The sequence below is a fragment of the Triturus cristatus genome, chromosome 1_2 (genome assembly GCF_964204655.1).
Source record: "Triturus cristatus chromosome 1_2, aTriCri1.1, whole genome shotgun sequence".
Classification (NCBI taxonomy): Eukaryota; Metazoa; Chordata; class Amphibia; order Caudata; family Salamandridae; genus Triturus; species Triturus cristatus.
In genome coordinates, this window is record NC_140580.1 from 750,006,835 (window position 1) to 750,026,293 (window position 19,459).

The following is a 19,459-nucleotide window of genomic DNA, read 5'->3' on the forward strand; positions in this document are numbered from 1 at the left end:
TGAAAAGTGAAGTCCGACCGCGCAATTACGATCCATCCCGTGCATCCGATGTCACAACCGTATGGAAAAAAGACCGTCCGCACCGAACTCCCATTGCAACCATGGAGACATGTGCCCGCATACGCGCCGTACCCCCCAGCCCCCGTGAGTACGCGCCGAACCCCCCGTGTATGTACGGTGCATACCCCCCGTGTATGTACGGTGCGTACCCCCCGTGTATGTACGGTGCGTACCCCCCCGTGTATGTACACCCCTGTACGTGTCGAACCCCCCCGTGTATGGGGGTGTACATACACGGGGGTACGCACCGTACATACACGGGGGGTACGCACCGTACATACACGGGGGGGTATGCACCGTACATACACGGGGGTACGCACCGTACATACACCGGGGGGTACGCACCATACATACACGGGGGGGTACGCACCATACATACATGGGGGGGGTTCGACACGTACAGGGGTGTACATACACAGGGGGTACGCACCGTACATACATGGGGGGTACGCACCGTACATACACGGGGGGGTACGCACCGTACATACACGGGGGGGGTACGCACCGTACATACACGGGGGGTACGCACCATACATACATGGGGGGGTACGCACCGTACATACACGGGGGGTACGCACTGTACATACACGGGGGGGTATGCACCGTACATACACGGGGGGTACGCACCATACATACACGGGGGGGTTCGACACATACAGGAGTGTACATACACGGGGGGTACGCACCGTACATACACGGGGGTATGCACCGTACATTTACGGGGGTTCGGCGCGTACTCACGGGGGCTGGGGGGGGGGGTACGGCACATACCGGGCCCCCAATTCCACTCGCATCGCGGCGTACTTCGCTTTTGCGGCACTTTTCGGGTGCCGTAAAAATATTGCCGTCCGGAGCGCTGTCGGTTCGAATCGTACTTCCTGGTTCGTGAAACGCGGCCTGAGAGCGTCCCGACGTCACGTCGGCGCTTTCCCCGGATCCCATTTGTATGTATCTTTTCGTCGGTCGGTGTTTTGTACGACTCGTACGGAAATGGTGTTTCCGTGCGAATCGTACTTGCCTGTTTGTAAAGTTTTACAACCGGGTACGAGTCGGACGGAAAAAAGCCTCCGTCCGACGGTTCGTACCCGGTTTTTCCAGGATCGTAATCGGCACCTATGTCTGCACGCGCTTTTTGTAAGAAGGCTCTGATTGTTACAAAGAGACAGATTAAGGAGGATGCTTGGGAAGCACTCTAAAGGGCAAGCAAATTGACGATAGTATATTATTCTGGAAAGTCATCAATACACCGTATTGTGGAGAACCTTCTGATCATAAAATTGTCATTTACAAGAAGGAAAATGGATTGAACATTTCACTGACATACATGAAACCCACAATGGGGCACAGGCTCTTCATGATGACATCTTGGACTCTCCATTAGGAAACACTAACTACCTGAATTTTCTACTTGGGGAGTACAGAGGACCCTGAAGGAAAGTAGCAGGGACAAAGCACCTGGCCCGGATGAGGTTCCACTTGGTGTTTTCTGTGATGTTCAAGATCTCTGGGCACCTTTAATTGTGGATGTGCTCAATGCTATCACCAAGGTTGATCCTCCCTCAGTCTGGAATACTTCAATAATTAATCACATTTTTAAACAGGGGGATAAATCCCTCCCAAAGAATTATAGGTCCATATCTCTCCTGGATGCAACTATGAAGGTAATGGGACATATTTTATTGCACAGATTGGAGAATCAGGCTATAGAGAACAATATTTTTTTTAAAAAGAAGGGGCACGATTGATCAAGCTCATTACCTGTCTATTATTATTGGGAAATATGCAGTGGCAAAAAATGATACTATTTTATTTTCATTTATGGACCTATCAGCAGCTTTTGACTGTGTGTCACATTCAAAGCTATGAGCTCTCATTACCAAGCTTGGTGTAAAGGAGACTCTTGCTTTCATCAGACAAATGTACAGAGATGCAAACACTTGTTTGGTTGCAATAATGAGTGTACTGAACATTTTAAAATTGGGGGAGGAGTAAGACAAGGCTGTGTCGTTGCCCCCTTTTTATTTTCATTATATACAAACAGGGTGCAAATAGTTCTTAGGTCTAGTTCACGGGATACTCTGTTCATCAGTTCTTGACCCCTACCCATTCTTTTATACACAGATAATGCTGTTTTAATTGCCAGAAAGGGTAGAGGGCTTCAATGGCTGATAGATGATTGCTTTGCTTTTATGCAAGACCTCAATCTGAATGCTAATGAATCTAAAACTCTCACAATGGTATATGAGGTGCAGCCAAGGTAAAGACCTGTTCATATGATTGATAGTACAAAGCTAATGGAGACCATGAATCTAATTTGACAATAAGTATGTGGGGAAACCTATGGTCACTAATAGGGTGTCAACGTTTGAGCATGCTATATAGGGTATACACAGATTTATTAAGAAGTTGGCCTCTAAACCCATTAAGGAGATCCTAAAAAAATATTCATATAAATGTGTTTCGGTGGGAACGTATGGGGTAGTAATTTAGGGTAGCAGAATGCAAAAGTATTCAGAGTGAGGAAAATACGTTCTTGAAAAACCTCGTTCTTGTTCCTCCTAATTGCTCTAATGGCAATGTCCACGATGAACTTTGTACTTTATATATTACTGATATAATTAATATGGCTCCTTTGACACTCTGGCACTCCATTTGGAAAAGGGAGGAAACAGCTCTATATAAGATGATTCTGAAGGATTGTTTGGAACTTCATGAAGCTCAGGACATACCATGGCTAGCATATGTTAAAACCGTATGTGAGGAAATTGGATGTCCCAACTTATTTAGGAAGACAGAATCCTGCCTTAGAGTTAGTAAGATGCATATTAAGTACTTATATATGAATATGGCTCAAACAAAAAGGTGGGAGGAGGAAAGCATGAAACCCTCAGTACTCTCCTATAATCAATTAACTAGTCAACCGGACATCCCGGCATATCTTTCTCAAACACAGAACACCCAATATAGATTTGTTTTGATGAAATGTAATTTTTTTAACCTCTTCTCTTACCCTCAATGATGAGGTTTTCCGCACATTGTTTTAATCTTGCTGATTTAAGTCTGAGCCCTTGTGACGGGACCTCTGTTCCATTGACTTTGCACATCTTGCTTTTTTGCACATTTTATGATAGACCAAGGAAACAGTTTTTAATCCCTGTTTGTAAGAAACATAGATATAGACAGTGTAGGCCAGTGCTGTTGTTTTTACAAAACTTAGATTAGCCTTTGGTATGTTGTGCAGTGGCCTCTTTTATTTGGCAGGCTTTTAAAACACTGAAAGTTGTAAAGCCTTAGGAGGGGGTCTGTATCCATCCAAGCAATTTCTATTTAATGTTTTTACAATTTATTGATGCTTGCTCTTTTCTGTTTGCTTAATGTCACCTTAAATTTGATGTAATATGAGATGTATTATTTTTATGAATATATATTTATTGCCTTATATTGCAGTGAAATCCAGATTGTTGACTGACTGACTAACTGCATGGCCAATTGACAGACTAGGCCACATAGTGCAATGCATAATGCAAATTTAACAAACATTGAGAAAATCTACTGACCTGTGCAACATTGTTCCTTAATTCTAACCCCAAGAGATATCTGGGGATTTATTTTTCGCCACATATTTCAGAATTATATGAGTTGAATTTTGTTCCATTGTTACGAAAAATTCAGGATTTATTTGCACGATGGAGCTCTCTCCCTTTAACCATTCTTGGTCGGGTTGCCTTGATCAAAATGTCGGTGCTTCCACTGTTTAATTTTCTTTTTTCAACAATTCCTTGTGTGTTAGTTAATTCTTTCTTTTTGAAAATGAGTCATTGTTTACATCATTCATTTGGGATAAAAAAAATCCCTCGCATTGCACTTAGCACTTTATATGAAAAGTTGGAAGATGGTGGCCTTGCCCTCCCCAATCTGAAGGAATATTATTTTGCGTATTTTGCACAATATATGTCGAGATTTAAGCAGAGTTTACAGTTGGGTCTTTTTATTAATTTCTTTATAAATTTAATGTGTAAGGAAAATCAGATTCACTGTCCATTATCAATATTTAGATCTCCGAAATTAGTCAGATATAAGTGTGTGGACTGGTTTTTTCACACAAGCGTCAGGCATTTTTTAGACGGTATTCTATTCCTATAATCAATGCCATAACCCCAATAGCAGATCTTTTTATTTCAGTAGGCATTAGAGATTCGCTTTTGTCTATACAAAACTGGACAAAGGCTGGGTTTCATAAACTTTGTGATTTTCTGCGGAATGATAGATGGTTGACTATAAGGGAGATGTCGCAATTAGTTCCCGGCAACTTCCTTCTCCTAGGTTCTTATAATATTATCTTAACATTCTTTAGCAAGCTAGATCTCCATCAGATTATTGGTCAGAAACAGCTAGTATTAGACCTGCTGGAAGAGAGGGTAGTTAAAAAGCCGGGGAACCTGAAAAAATGCCTAGCCGTAATTAAAGGGGCACACTTGGCGGATAAGGCCGCAACAAAATGGGGTAAACATGAGGACTTGGAAATCTCAGTTAACACATGGACCACAATTAATAAACTAAATTTCAGTGCAGTTAGAGGGGCCAACTGGAGGAGGTTTCTATATTTTAGCAAGTGGTTATTATATAGAACCCCTTGTTTTGTAGCTAAAATCTATCCCAATCAATCAGGACATTGTTTTCGGTGCCATACTCACCCTGCAGCCAATTGGACCCACATAATTTTACATTGCCCCAGGATCCAGAAGTTTTGGAACAACATCTTTGAATATCTGGCTATAGAATGCTCAATGTCTATTGGATTTAATGATCGACTAATAGTTTGGGGCTACGATTCAGATCTAGGACTTCCCATGAAGGTGATTAAATTGTTATATATTTGTATGGCAGTTGCTCGATCACTCCTTCTTCAAAGGTGGCGGACTGATTTAATACCAACTAAGATCGATTGGGTTCGGAAAATGAGACAGGTTAAAAGAAGTGAACGAATTTATGCTTCACGGATAGGAGGACTGAAGCAATTTGACAAGATCTGGCAATGGTATTTTGACTCTGATTATTAAGTCAGTATTTTATTGTTTGTATGTCATGGACTGTAAAGGATGTATATTTGTATTTCATACTATTTGATATCGGTTTTCAATCAAAAAAAAAAAAATTAAAAAAACATTGTTCCTTTGCAAAAGAAGAAACATTAAATGCAAAAATATAACTTGGCCCCTACTGAAACTGCAGGCCACTCACCACAATAAATTTGAAGATTCTAATTCTAATAAAGATACAAATAAAGATACAAATAAACACTGGTGCATGCCCTCTATCAAACAAACAACACCCTTATATAAGAGTCTTTGAACTTACTTGTGAAATTTCTAAATCTAATGGTATATATGCAGCCGACAAAGATGGTGATCCTTCCAGCTCCAAATGCAAAGTGACTAGGTGATGGACACAGCACTGGGCGAAGCCTGCTGGACAGGAACAGGAAGTTGACAAGTTGACATCTCTGGGGCACTTCCTTCCTGTTGGAAAAAAAGTAAAACAAAAATGCTTTTCGCACTAAAAAACAACTTGAACAGTTCATTAGGGAAGAAAATCCACTCACCAACCTCTTTTTGTAGATTTAGATGCTTCTCGTGCCTCAAGTTGTGCATTCACGATTGTGAGAGGCACTACATTGGTGCCGTTGTGGCCGAAAGTCATGCAAACAAACCTCGAGCACACAAATGGAAAAAAAGTCCACTTGCACCCAGGAGGCAGAATCCAGGAATTCCAAATGCCCAAATTCCCAAAATTCTGCGAGCTGAGTGGGGATTTTCGCTTGGGCCTACTTTTTGCATGCCCTTTCCCCCTCCCTCTTGCCCACCATGGCTGTTGTGCTGACACTGACCCTCCCGCTTGCCATGCATGCTCTTCTGTACTGCCACAGCACCTCCCACTTGCCCTGTGTGGCCTGCTAGCTACCCCAGATCCCCTCCACCTTCCCTCCTTTGTCTGTGTGTATGCCATTATAGTCTCTCTGTTGCCCACTGTTGTGCTTCCAATGCCCATCCTGCCTGCCGTCCATGCTCAGCTTGCTGCTCCTGCCCTGCCCCTTGCCCCCTGCCCTCCATTTTCTATGTGCAGACCCCTATCCCCTCCCTCTTGCCTTGTCTAGTCCATTGTCATGCCTCTGCCCCCTCCCTCCTGCCCTTCATGATCCGTTATGCTGCAACTGTCCCTCCAGTCTGTCTGGGATGGTCAGCTTTCTGCCCTAGCCTCTTTCCACTCTGCTCTCAGTTGTCCCTGTGCATGGCCCTGTCACCTCCCTATTACTTTCCATGAGCCGTTGTGCTGTACTGCCATCCCACTTGGCCTGTGGGTGTATTGTGCTGCTACTAAATCTGACACCTGCCCTGTAAGGTCATTTTGGTGCCCCTGCCCATTTCCCTCTTGCCCTCTGTAATCCAAGTCCATGTCGCTACCCCGTTCCTCCTGTCCTCTGTGTTACAACACACCATACTTTCCAACATTTTGAACATGATAAGAGGGAGATTTTGAAAAAACCTGGGAAATTGATTTTTCTCATTAACTTACATTGAAAAAGAGGAGATCTTAGGCAGGAGAAAGGTAAAATAAAGCCCTTGTGAGATTAAAAACATTAGGAGTCTCCTGCCTGAATCGGGTCTATTGGCATGTTTGGTTGTACTGACACTGCCTCTTCCTTCTGCCCTCAATGGTCTGTTGTATTGTCACAGCCTCTCTTGCCTGTCCTGGCCTGTCCTGCATGGTTGTTTTGTTGCCCCTGCCCCCTTTCTCCTGACCTCCATGGTCTGTTGTGCTGGTGGGGCAGACTCCAAACACTTAAAATGATGATCAGTCCATTAGTTCATTTCCTATCTTCCATACTTCCTGTGAAACTTTCTCCCTCCTTCTTTCATAAATTGGACAAGATCACCTCAACTTTGCTTTGGAATGATAGGGTCTCATTCAAATCTCTCTGGAGTTCTACACCATTAGGTGGGTGTAGTTTTCCAAACTGGAGCCTTTATCAAACGGTCTTTCTTGCAGCTCAAGGATCTTCGTAGTTTCTCTCAGACTCGCATAATACTCCTCCATGGCTACGCATTGAACTTGATCTCTGCTCCCTTTTCTCACGATGTTGAAATTTGTCATACCCACTCTCGTTGCATTCTTGCTGATACGGCATACGCATTGTGAGTACTAGAGAAACTACTTCAGATACCCCTTAATACCTCTATATGGGCGCCCTATGGTTCTACCCTAAAGCAAATACTGATCTTGACCATAAGATTGCGCATATGTGGGCCTCTAAGGGAATCAAACTAATAAAAGATCTATATGATACCAATCATGATCCGCTTCCCTTTTCAATTCTAGCCACAAAGCATAACCTCACTAGCCTTGACTTTTACAGTTTTCTTTGAATTAAGGTTAGATTATCGAAACTTTAGTTGTCCAAAAAGTCAAACCTGGTTATGATACTTAACTTCTGGCAATGCTCAGGACATATTGCTTTTAAAATGTACTAATGTCTGTCTGATTCCCCTCTACCAGAAGAGTCACTTATTTGCACAAAGTGGGCCAAACATTTTTATAAAGGGGTTTTTGAACATATTACAACTGATTCTTGGCACACTATTGGTAAACTCTCCCTGCATAACAAAATTGCTCCATCTCTTATTCAGTCAAAATTCTTAACAATTAATCTTTTACACTGGACTCCAGATGCAGGTATCTGCTATTCCTAACACTCCCATATCTCTGTCCCTCACTTTGGTAATGCTGGGTCCCTGGGCTTCCCCGACTGTTCTGCTCTTAGACTCTACAGATATGGCCTTGTTAGACTTGCTTTTAACCATTGCAGTTAAAGTCATACTTATAGAATGGAAGTCCTTTTTACAATCTATTGTACCACACCTGGTGGGCTTGGGATTCATATCCCAATGGGGCTCATACGTCACTCTTAGGGAAACATGCCGTACCACTAATCTCTAGTAGGGTTTGGCGGTCCTTAATAATTACATGGATCTAGTCTCTCAGGGCCCACTGACCCATTCCACTATTGGCTCTTAGGGATCATGCTGGAGTCATGTGACAGGCATCCAACCTATTCCTCAACCCCCTTCCTTCCCTTTCCCCCCCAGGCTTTTCTATGTACCGTATGCAATACAAATACTGTCAATATTCTTGGGACTGCTTTACACCATACTTAGGGCCCAATTACAATGCGGGCTGAAACAGCTACAACCGTCAGACAGAGCCCTTCAGCCCGCATCGGAATCGGCTGGTCGGACTCCTTTCTGACCGACTCATTTTGATGGGGTCAGTCGGAAGGGAATCCAAATTGGATATCTGAATGGCCTCCAATGTCCTCAGAGAGCCCGTGGCCATTTGGAAAGCCTTCAGTAATCCCTCGGCCGGCTCTTTCCGGCCAAGGATTACGATGGCAGATTCCCACAACCTTTCTGTGCCATACTTTTTGACACAGAAAGGCTTTGGGACTCCGACTTTGGGGGCCCCCAGAAGGGCCCCCATTGGTGCAAGGCCGCCAAATGCTAGCCTAGGGGGCACCTATGGCCCCCCGTTGATCCCTGCACCCGCGCGCAGGCACCTTGAGGTGCTGGCCACAGGGTGAAGGGATGAACTGCACCTCTGCTATTTATAATGAGAGCATGCATTCTGTTTGGAATGCATGCTCCCATTTTAAAGTAAAGGATTGGGACCAAATAGGGTTACGTCGCATCCGACCTGCTGGGCTGGAAATGATGACAGGAGATCGTTCGGTTCCAATTCCAAAACGGTGTCGGACAGACTCCGGTCCGTCGGACATCGTAATCGGAACCTTAGTCTTACTGGTAGTATGACTATTTACGTGCTCTTGATCACATTTGTTCTGATTAGTAATATTGTGGATGCATCTCTCTGTTGTGTCCTTGCTCATCTGTTTAACTTCTCTGACTCTGCTGTACCAATTTGCTCTGTGTAATCAACCTTATTTCCATGTGCACCTTGTATTGCTTAGATTTTGCCTGTATCACATGTATTTCTGAATGTATACTCCTTTTAGTTCTCGCCTGAGCCAGCGCATGCGCAGTCTCAGGCGAGACATTTTGTATACGGGATTTCAAAGTGCTACCAGCGCTGGCCTAACGCTTGCGTTCATGCGAGCGTGCACGCGCGCAGCCGCCAATCATGGCTGCACGCGCACAACTCGCGTGCTTACTACACAGCGCGTCCCTTCCTCGCGATCACTTTCAACTTTGATCGCGATTTTCGCTTTCTCGGCCGCGCGGCCGTTACTTTTACGGCCGCACGGCCAATGCTTGTTTAATGTACTATGGCTGCGGCAATTAGAATTTAAAACAACCTGTCTATATTGATATTAAAATGTTCTTAATGCACCTCCTTCAGTGGGAATCCTTAAGCTCCTACAGACATATTAGTTAGTTTTGCGCACTAAAAAGTTATAATACTAACATGCAAGCTGTCTGCCATCCAACTTTTCCTCAGCTGCTTTTATTAAGTGATTCATTTTAGCCATTTGACTATAATGTTTCATTAAGTAGGTTATTTCCTACGTCTGGATGCTGATTTTTGTAACTAAGTGTGTTGCTGTATCTGTTACAAAGATACAGGCTCTCTAGATGGTGGGGTCCGGGAGGTGGACTCGTAACATGAGAGAATTTAAACAGCTTTTCAGTTCACTACTGCCTCCCACAAGCACGCCTGTCCGCTGTTCCTGCATTATTACATTATTTGGATTCTTGCATCTCCTTCTCTGTTGCTCATCCACACCCCCACTCAATTATTTCATGTCTCGCTACAATTCGCAGAATTGAATTGGGTGCTGCTCCACAAAAATTATTTATATTTTGTTGGGTTTGCCTGCCAAGCTGTGACTGTTTCCTATTTTAGGCTCTCTTCTCTTAAAGTGAATGCATTGGGTCACTCCTGCTATTGATTATTTGATGTAGATAGGAAACAGAGATTCTGAGTGAGCACTTTGTAATCAATCTAAGAAACTTTTTTTTTTTATGCACACTGCAGTGCATTCTAAATCCATTCCGATTTCATTGTGCTCTTAAACCCGTATAGAGTGATTCGAAGTTCATGTCTTGCTGTCCGTCAAGGCCAAAGCACACAATCGTGGGGCTGTTGCAAGGACTTTGAATGGGTTGTTTATTTAACCGAATTTTCGTGGCATTGTTTGGTTTATGTTTTAATTTAAAACATTTACGTTTTGATAGCACTATAACAGTTAAAGTATGTATTTGTGGAGTAACTTTTTCTAGTACTGTAGGAAAGTGACCCGTTTTGTATGGTCCCTCCACCCCCTACTTTTTATTCCAATTGCTGATGGTTATGACTCTGGTGCACTTGTCTGCTGCCATGACCCCAGTGCCTGTGCTCTCTCCCAAAGCCGTTATGTTTGACTTAGTAATCCCAAATTGGCACAGACTTTACCCTCTTGTAAGTCCCTAGTATATGGTACCAGGGATATCCTGGGCTTAGGTGGTAAAGTATTATATATCATGTTTAGTATCAAAGAAAGAGCCTTCTCACCCCTGACATGACGGCCTGAGTGAAATAGCATGCACCCAGGTGGCACCTTAGAGGTTGCCCACTTGGTTGCCCCAGCTTCACTGTGCTCTAGCTGACCAGCTTGCGCTTTCCAGCGTGCATGAACATAGTATGTGCTCAGCTTCCATTTTCTAGTTAAAGTATGTGTTCACCTGGTCACTTCTGTTCTCCTCTCTCTGCATTTCTGCGGTCTGTGCTCGGCCACATGTCAGCGCTTGGTCCGCCTCTGTTCAGCCAGCCTGGGCTCGCCGCAGTTTGTTTCTTTGAGTACGCCGTTTCAAGATCAGAGCAGGTTTCATTGCCTGGAGCAGACAAACCCGTACCGCCACCGGAAGTGGGGCTAAAGACACCGAACAAGGCCACCCTAAGAGGACCCGAGTCGTCCACCTCGGGCCCAGATGTGGTGCAAGACAAAGCTGCTCTATTAATAACATCTCTTGGCTTTGCTAATAAAGGCTTCCCGGTGCCATGTGCCTTGCCAAGGTCAGGTCTAGACCTTTCTAAGTAAACACCTATCAAGCGATCATTAGCACATCATTTCTGCTAGACTGAGGCATTAACTTGTCACTCGCCTAGGCCCCCTCCAAGCCTTCCCGCTCCGCAGCTCGTGCCAAGCTCTTGCGCGCTCTCACTGTCGCCAGCAGCAGCATTTGTTATTTTGGCTTAAGGCGCCAACCGTTGGCTTATGTGCAGACTTTAAAGATCGAAAAAGAAACACAAATCACGACCAGTGACTAGCCGTAAACTCAGTCACACAGATCGCTCATTTTTAGAACCCAGCATCACAGTCAGTAGAGAAGGTGGCAACGATAAGACGTGGTTTGCAGGGAGGCGACTTGCGGCCAGGTTCTCTTGAAGCCAGTCTCTCTCCCAATGTGTCCACTGCCCTCCAGACTCCCTCTTCTGTTTTACTATTGCAATTTATCCATCATCTCTCACCTATAGTATTCCATTGTTCTTATCGCTAATTCTGTCCCTCGGATCTTTTCCTCCCACCCCTTGTACTAGCCCCTCTTTTTTAGCTTTTATTCTCTGTCTCACATCCTTCTATCCAAGTCTCTCTTCAGATGTCCTCCCGCCATTTTCCCACCTCTATTTCCAGTCTCAAATGATTGCTCCTCAGTAGACATTGAGACACAAACTCTACTCAGTTTCGCCCCCTTACTCATCCGCTCCCCCATTCTCTACCATTCCCCCCTCCATCTAGTTCTTTAATGTTCAAAGTAAAGCACTGGTGCCACGATTATAGCAAAAGTAAAGAAATAGAAACAAACATCTATTTCTTTACTTTTGCTATAATCGCGGCACCCACGCTTTACTTTTAATGTTAAAAGTAAAGCACCGGTGCCACGATTAGAAAGAAAACAAGCATTGGCATAGCCAATAGGTCTCGCCTATGGGACCTTATAAGTGTTTAGCCATGCAACAGTTGCATAACTAAATTCTTATAAGGTCCCAAAAGCGAGACCTATTGGCTATGCCAATGCTAGTTTCATTTCCAACCAATAAAAAATTTAACTTAAAAAAAACAAAAGACTGTAATACCTAAAGCATTTCCTTTAGAAATTATAAAAATGACATGGTCTTATTCCTTTAGATATTATGGTTAGTGCTCTAAAAAACTAAAATGAGGACATATGATCTGAGTTCTCGAATAGCGGCAAAGCACTTTTAAGTTATTTGCTATCTTTCAGTTTTTTATCCAGTTGATAACTTGATTTTTTGTTACACTTAGGGGAGAGGATGTGGCATTGCGGCCTTAGCTGCATACTCTGCAACTGGGGAACCAGGTTCGAGTTTCGGCATCAGCTCAACATCCTGTGATTCTGGACAAATCACTTAATCTCCTCATGCCTAAAACCAAAATGAAAGTGTCCCTGTCTAATATATCTGATACTCATGTAAAGCACTCTAATACCTTCAGGTCAAGTCTCTGCTATATAAAACTGCAAAAAACTAAAGAAATTAAGTCTTTTGCACACTGCTATCATTGGGCTATACTTGGGCTACATTTGAGTGACATTTGTGCTACATTTTTTCCCCTCTGGTGGGCATCTAAGGAGACTTATTTGTTATGAAGCTAATTTCCTCATTTACTGCAGTCTCCTCAGTAGAGAATGCTTTCAGTTTTCCACTTTGATTCCAGTAATATTGTGTTCAGATGTACCTCACTTTTGGTAAAAATTCTGAATGTTAGCACTCTAGTTTCTCATTAAAACACTGTAGCAAAGCTGCTGATAAACAGGGAGTTAACTGGCAGTCTGCTGCTGGTGTTGAAAGTGTATGGTTCAGTCTGCATGTCAGAATGTTTAAATGTAATAGAAGAGGAAGATATTTGAGAACTCACTTAAAATGTATCCTAAGTGTTCTTTCTACATCACTAACCATAATTTTTAGGACAAAATGAACACCCTCATGCTCCTTTCTAAATTAAATTTTGTAAAACTTAAAAGATTTAATTTAGAAAGGAGCACATACTTTTCTTATATGTAAGACAATTGTTCTTTATAACACTCTAACATAGACTACAACATAAGACAAACTTTTCATTAAGGGCCACCCTTGAAAAATTAAAACTAAACTCAAATAACTATTTTCAAACTAATTATGCTCACGCGCACTGCTTCTATAAATTAGAAGCCTGACAAATTACTTTTACTCATCCACAAAATGCAACCATAAACTCTTCCAAAATGTTATACGCAGGTAAAAGTACTTATCTGAACAGGAGCAGCATTTAAAAGAGGAGGATCATTCTATTGCAGAGTGATTTATAGATTGTTAAAATTCCAGTTCCGTATTGTTTTTATTCTTGTGGAAAGTTCCCTAAAGATGCTGCAGGAGTAGCAAATAAAAGGTTTATGCATAATATTAGCCTCCGGTCTTGTAATGAAATCAACTGACAGGCTGCTCCTGTTGGAAGTGCGTTTTACTGATAATGTCAGACTTCATTCTCATATGACTGAGAAAGATAGTATGATTTTACAGAAAAGATGCTCTCACATTGTAGGTTTTGGAGCACCTTTCATAACCTCTATGGGAAAATCATGAGAAAACAGATTTCTCTCAAACAACATACATGGGATCCCAGCAGAAGGGTTTTTCACAGGGTAAAATTCCCATAAAACACACCACAATTCCAAATATAAGTATGGCACCATCGACAAATGATTATTTTATAACTAGAATCTGTTATCACCTTCCATACATTCTCCTTTTTGTGACCCTCAAAACTTGTCGATCACTACAATGCATTTCAATGGGTGCTATCATGTATTGGTCCCAAGATGGCTGCCAGCACTGCCTGGTTGAAGTGCTGACAGTATGTAAAAGAGTCCTAACAGGTTTGGTTGTTCTTGGAACCATTGGAGGGGTTCCATTTTGGAATTAGAGCCCTCACACACTCTAAAAGAGTGTCATGCTTCATCATAGGGTGCTTGCTCCTCATCGAGCCGGCACTGCAGTGCTCGATGGGCACCTTCTAGGAGGCTCTTTGGCAGAGATCTTTTTTCCCAAAAGCCGTATGTGAAATGCCTGTGTAGGGCCCTAAGTGTAGATGTATATAGGAAGTGTGGATTGGAAATAGTGAGGGTAAATGACTAAAAAAGATCAAGTAGGACTCGAGACTAAAGATTTTTTTTTTCTGTGAGTCTACCTGTCTCATTAAAAATCAATTGATGCTACTGGCAGAAGTAATGATCTCTGGTGGCTTGTTTAATGTGAGGTCAACATGTTTCTTGCCCTATCTTATCAATAACTGATCTATGGAAATCGTTGAGCACCAAAAAGGAAGGATGATTGGTCCAAGCAGCAAGATAAAACAATGTTTGATTACCATAAACCCCGGTTAGACTTCCCAGTTCAGTGCCTAACAAGGATGACCTGCTAGAACAAGGGAAGACAAATAGACAACAATGGCATATAAACAATGCTGAATAACTAGCCTTGTAAATTCTTTGTCATTAGTAGAGCATGCACATTTTGCATGCTGATCACTGTGCAAATCATTTAAAATGGGGAGTCGGTAACATGGCACACTAACCATACTTTGAAGTAAACCGTGGGGATTTAAAATTGAGTTCACTGTCAGTAAAATGGGGTCATCAGTGACATACCTTACCCGGTTCAGGTTGATTGTGCTTTTCTTTGATGGTGTCTGAAGAGGCACGCTGAACTGCAGTGTGCTAAGGCAGAAAAGGATAAATTACATTGGGGGTCCTCCGTTGCAAGAGGACGAAATGGAAGGTGTCCTCGTCTCATAGGGGATTAGTCAGAAAATTAGAATTGTACTTACATTTTTCATGCAAAATTCACTCTCCGACACCTCAGTGCAAGCTTAATAGTGTCTAGGTTTACAGTTACATTTGCGAAGAGGGATTTATTTTCCAATATGTCCTTTAGCAAGGCATTAAGGTTATCTAATAGTTGGTTCGGGGTATCCACTGTTTTACCCGTCTCTTATGTACCAACCTACACGGTTACAGAGGGGCTGATTACGATGGTGGTCAGACCACCACCAACAGGCCATTGGTGGTGGTCTGACCGCCGACAGCCCTTCGGTCCGACCACCACATTATGATGCTAGTAGTCGGACCACAGTGGTTGGAGTCCAAACCACCGCCTCCACTAGAGTCTCAGATCCCGATGGGGAGGCAGTCAGAGTTGCGACCCTGAATGTCAGTGGTGTGGGAACACCATCATCAAAAGGTTGCCCGAAAGTGATTTGGGGGGCTCAAATGTGTCATAGGCCACTGAGAAGTGGCCATGCACTCCCCTCCCTGCACTGTGTGGCATGCACTGCATGGAACATGGCACCTGCAAGGACCTGCTGGTGGTTCTGCAAGGCGATGGCATGTGCTGCGGCCATATACTTTGGCCGCAGCATGCCACAGCTGCGGTTCTGACAGCTGTGCAACTGCCAGCCCAGCCATCGCATGGAAATGGGGCTTACAGATCACCGCCTGCTTGTGGTCTTCTAACTATAGCAATAGCGACTAGCGGTCCGACATACCAAAATCATAATCTGGGCCAGAGACGGGAAAGCATATTTTCCAGTTTCTGGCTAAGAGTATTTTGTTAATTGTAGAGGTTTTTGGGCAACACTCAGATCTGCCCCCTGCAACTGTGATAATACCTCGATCAACGACACACTTTATGTGGTTATGTTCTGCCCAACGTATAATTACCTGAGTCACAATTTTAAACGACCAATCAATTGTAACCAAGTTAGGCCAGCCCTACTGTTTTTGCAGCTGCTGAACTCACCTTTTACCTGTTTTTTTCTTGTACGTTTTTGGGTGGGAGTTTTAAAATATGAAAGATCATGATACTGATATTCTGTATGTTGTTGTTTTTTGATTTGTCTTTTGTGATTTTAATCATAAAATCGAATAAAGAGATTATGATGATGATGATGGGGGATAGAGCATTCAACCTTCTGGTTGTGTGGAGTCTCCAATAATTGCATTTGTTATAAATTTCCATTGCAGCTTTAAATTGATGTGTGAGACCTATAGAGGTATCCAACACTAAATGTAACACAACAAAAGAGAGTCACTCCTTTTTCCTATTCTGGATTCTGCTCAGTCTGACTCATCTTGGTCCTAAGGTTCCTACTTGGCACAGAGTTCCACACTGCTTGTGAGTCTGTGAAGGAATAATCCGTTTCATCATACTGATTATTGGACTTCACATTGTTGTGCGTTGTGTACTTTGTGTAGGTATAGGGTAGGAAATTACTTAATTGATAAGAAATGTAAAAATATTTCAATATAGTTAAATATTTAAACAAAAAAATCTGTTATGATATATGTTAATATGTTTTGCTTTTTAATTTCTAAGAATATTGTATTTTTTGGTTGTTATTATTTTGGGACTATAGTTGGTATTTTAATTATAATAATTATACTTGTATTAATTTATATTATGTTTTGAAGATTGTAATACATATTTAATTTGATTATTTTTTAAATAAAATTACATATATAATTTGTATTGGAGTGTAGACAGTTCTCTTTATTGCAGAGAATGCAGTGTGAATGATTAGGCATCAGTGATGACATCCCCGGTCTGCGAAATTCGGCTGTTCTAGTTAGTTCAGCTAACTGTAACTCGCGCCCCCACAATGCACTGCTGATGACGTCACATATTACATCACTCATGACATGGTCAGTGACATAATTGATGACATCTCCCCTGACCAGGCCTAGCGGATCAGGGTGTTTCTACTCTGCCCCCTTTTCTTTTTTTAAATAATTGTGTTCCCTTTGTGCTTCACAAGATGGCTGCCAACACTTCTTTGTTTGAAGTGTTGGCAGCCAATCAGAATGAAGCTCGTGATCTGGAAGGTTCGTGGATCCACCACGGTCACCAGATATCGGTATTGTTTATTTTCAAATTTCTCAGGAACTACTGAACGGATTTAAACCATTTAAAGCAAGGAGTGCACTCAGTACCACGAGCTACCTCTCTGCCAAATATTGTTTAATTCTGTTCAGCAGTTCGGGCTGTAGCCACGACAAAAGTTAACATGGCAAAATCGCATTTAGGACTGTCTTTTTTTCTCGGCCCCCGCTTGACAATTCGCCCCGAAACTTTCAAGACAGGAGCTGACCAGAGCAGACCATTAGTTTTAAAAGTTTTGTGAAGATTGATCAAATGGCGCCAAAGATATTGGCAAATCCCAAAACGCTTTTCCTATAAAACTAAGTCCTAACTATAACTACCTACTTGCGACCGCAGCTTTAATAATGAACTGCAATGCCAACCGAAAACCACTGAATAAAAAGGTGGGTTGATGATGAAATATCACGTGGTCAGTTTGTAAAGGAGAAAGCACACCTGTGATCAAGATTCCAGAGAGAGCTGAAACGTTTAAGGTATGAAAGGGTAACTGCTGCATACTCCTAAAAAGAATAAAAGCACCTGTAAGCCTTCAAATGGAATGTCGGCGTCTTCTTGAAAAAGAGGAATGTGCTGGATCTTTAAATGGGTCTCTTCGTGCCCATTACGCTGAAGCCGCCCGGCCAGAGTCTGGGTCTCCCTGTCACGAAGACTTATGTGATGGATAATATATATATATATATATATATATATCAATGCTCGGGCTTGGGTCCAAAAGGCTTGAGGTGCACTCGAACATCAACTCGGGGCTCCAAGCACTAGCCCCCTTTATCGGTGCAGATGGCGCCAACCAGCTCCCTTTCACAGTCAAACACCACTCTCGCCGACGCGTTTCGAAAATATCTTTTCTTCTTCCAGGGCTCGTGGTGAGGGAATAGGCACGTACCAGCAGCTGTCTCTCTTTATGCAAAATAAGCGCGCCCTCTGATGGGCTGCTCTGAATGAGTCCGCGCTAGGCATCCTGGAGGTTGCAGTGCCAGATGCATTTCAATCCGTGCATGTATTATCTGTGGGTAAAAAAGAACGCTGAATGAGTTCTCAGCTGGCAAGCGTCACCTCAATCCAACATTGATGCTCCACATGCAGAGGCTGTAGTATACTGGCCCCCGTGGCCCCCATGGGTTACTGAGGTGGTGCACACTCGGCGGTTATGGCCACCGCCAAATATCAATGCTCGGGCTTGGGTCCAAAAGGCTTGAGGTGCACTCGAACATCAACTCGGGGCTCCAAGCACTAGCCCCCTTTATCGGTGCAGATGGCGCCAACCAGCTCCCTTTCACAGTCAAACACCACTCTCGCCGACGCGTTTCGAAAATATCTTTTCTTCTTCCAGGGCTCGTGGTGAGGGAATAGGCACGTACCAGCAGCTGTCTCTCTTTATGCAAAATAAGCGCGCCCTCTGATGGGCTGCTCTGAATGAGTCCGCGCTAGGCATCCTGGAGGTTGCAGTGCCAGATGCATTTCAATCCGTGCATGTATTATCTGTGGGTAAAAAAGAACGCTGAATGAGTTCTCAGCTGGCAAGCATCACCTCAATCCAACATTGATGCTCCACATGCAGAGGCTGTAGTATACTGGCCCCCGTGGCCCCCATGGGTTACTGAGGTGGTGCACACTCGGCGGTTATGGCCACCGCCAAATATCAATGCTCGGGCTTGGGTCCAAAAGGCTTGAGGTGCACTCGAACATCAACTCGGGGCTCCAAGCACTAGCCCCCTTTATCGGTGCAGATGGCGCCAACCAGCTCCCTTTCACAGTCAAACACCACTCTCGCCGACGCGTTTCGAAAATATCTTTTCTTCTTCCAGGGCTCGTGGTGAGGGAATAGGCACGTACCAGCAGCTGTCTCTCTTTATGCAAAATAAGCGCGCCCTCTGATGGGCTGCTCTGAATGAGTCCGCGCTAGGCATCCTGGAGGTTGCAGTGCCAGATGCATTTCAATCCGTGCATGTATTATCTGTGGGTAAAAAAGAACGCTGAATGAGTTCTCAGCTGGCAAGCGTCACCTCAATCCAACATTGATGCTCCACATGCAGAGGCTGTAGTATACTGGCCCCCGTGGCCCCCATGGGTTACTGAGGTGGTGCACACTCGGCGGTTATGGCCACCGCCAAATATCAATGCTCGGGCTTGGGTCCAAAAGGCTTGAGGTGCACTCGAACATCAACTCGGGGCTCCAAGCACTAGCCCCCTTTATCGGTGCAGATGGCGCCAACCAGCTCCCTTTCACAGTCAAACACCACTCTCGCCGACGCGTTTTGAAAATATCTTTTCTTCTTCCAGGGCTCGTGGTGAGGGAATAGGCACGTACCAGCATCTGTCTCTCTTTATGCAAAATAAGCGCGCCCTCTGATGGGCTGCTCTGAATGAGTCCGCGCTAGGCATCCTGGAGGTTGCAGTGCCAGATGCATTTCAA

The 19,459-nt window shown here is 43.6% G+C and overlaps 1 protein-coding gene across 1 annotated transcript in view; it reads left to right on the forward strand.

Annotated features, from left to right (window-relative positions):
* Positions 1–19,459, forward strand: part of LRRC38 (leucine rich repeat containing 38) — a 598,909-nt gene that overhangs the window by 331,906 nt on the left and 247,544 nt on the right. The gene's annotated exons all lie outside the window — the stretch shown is intronic.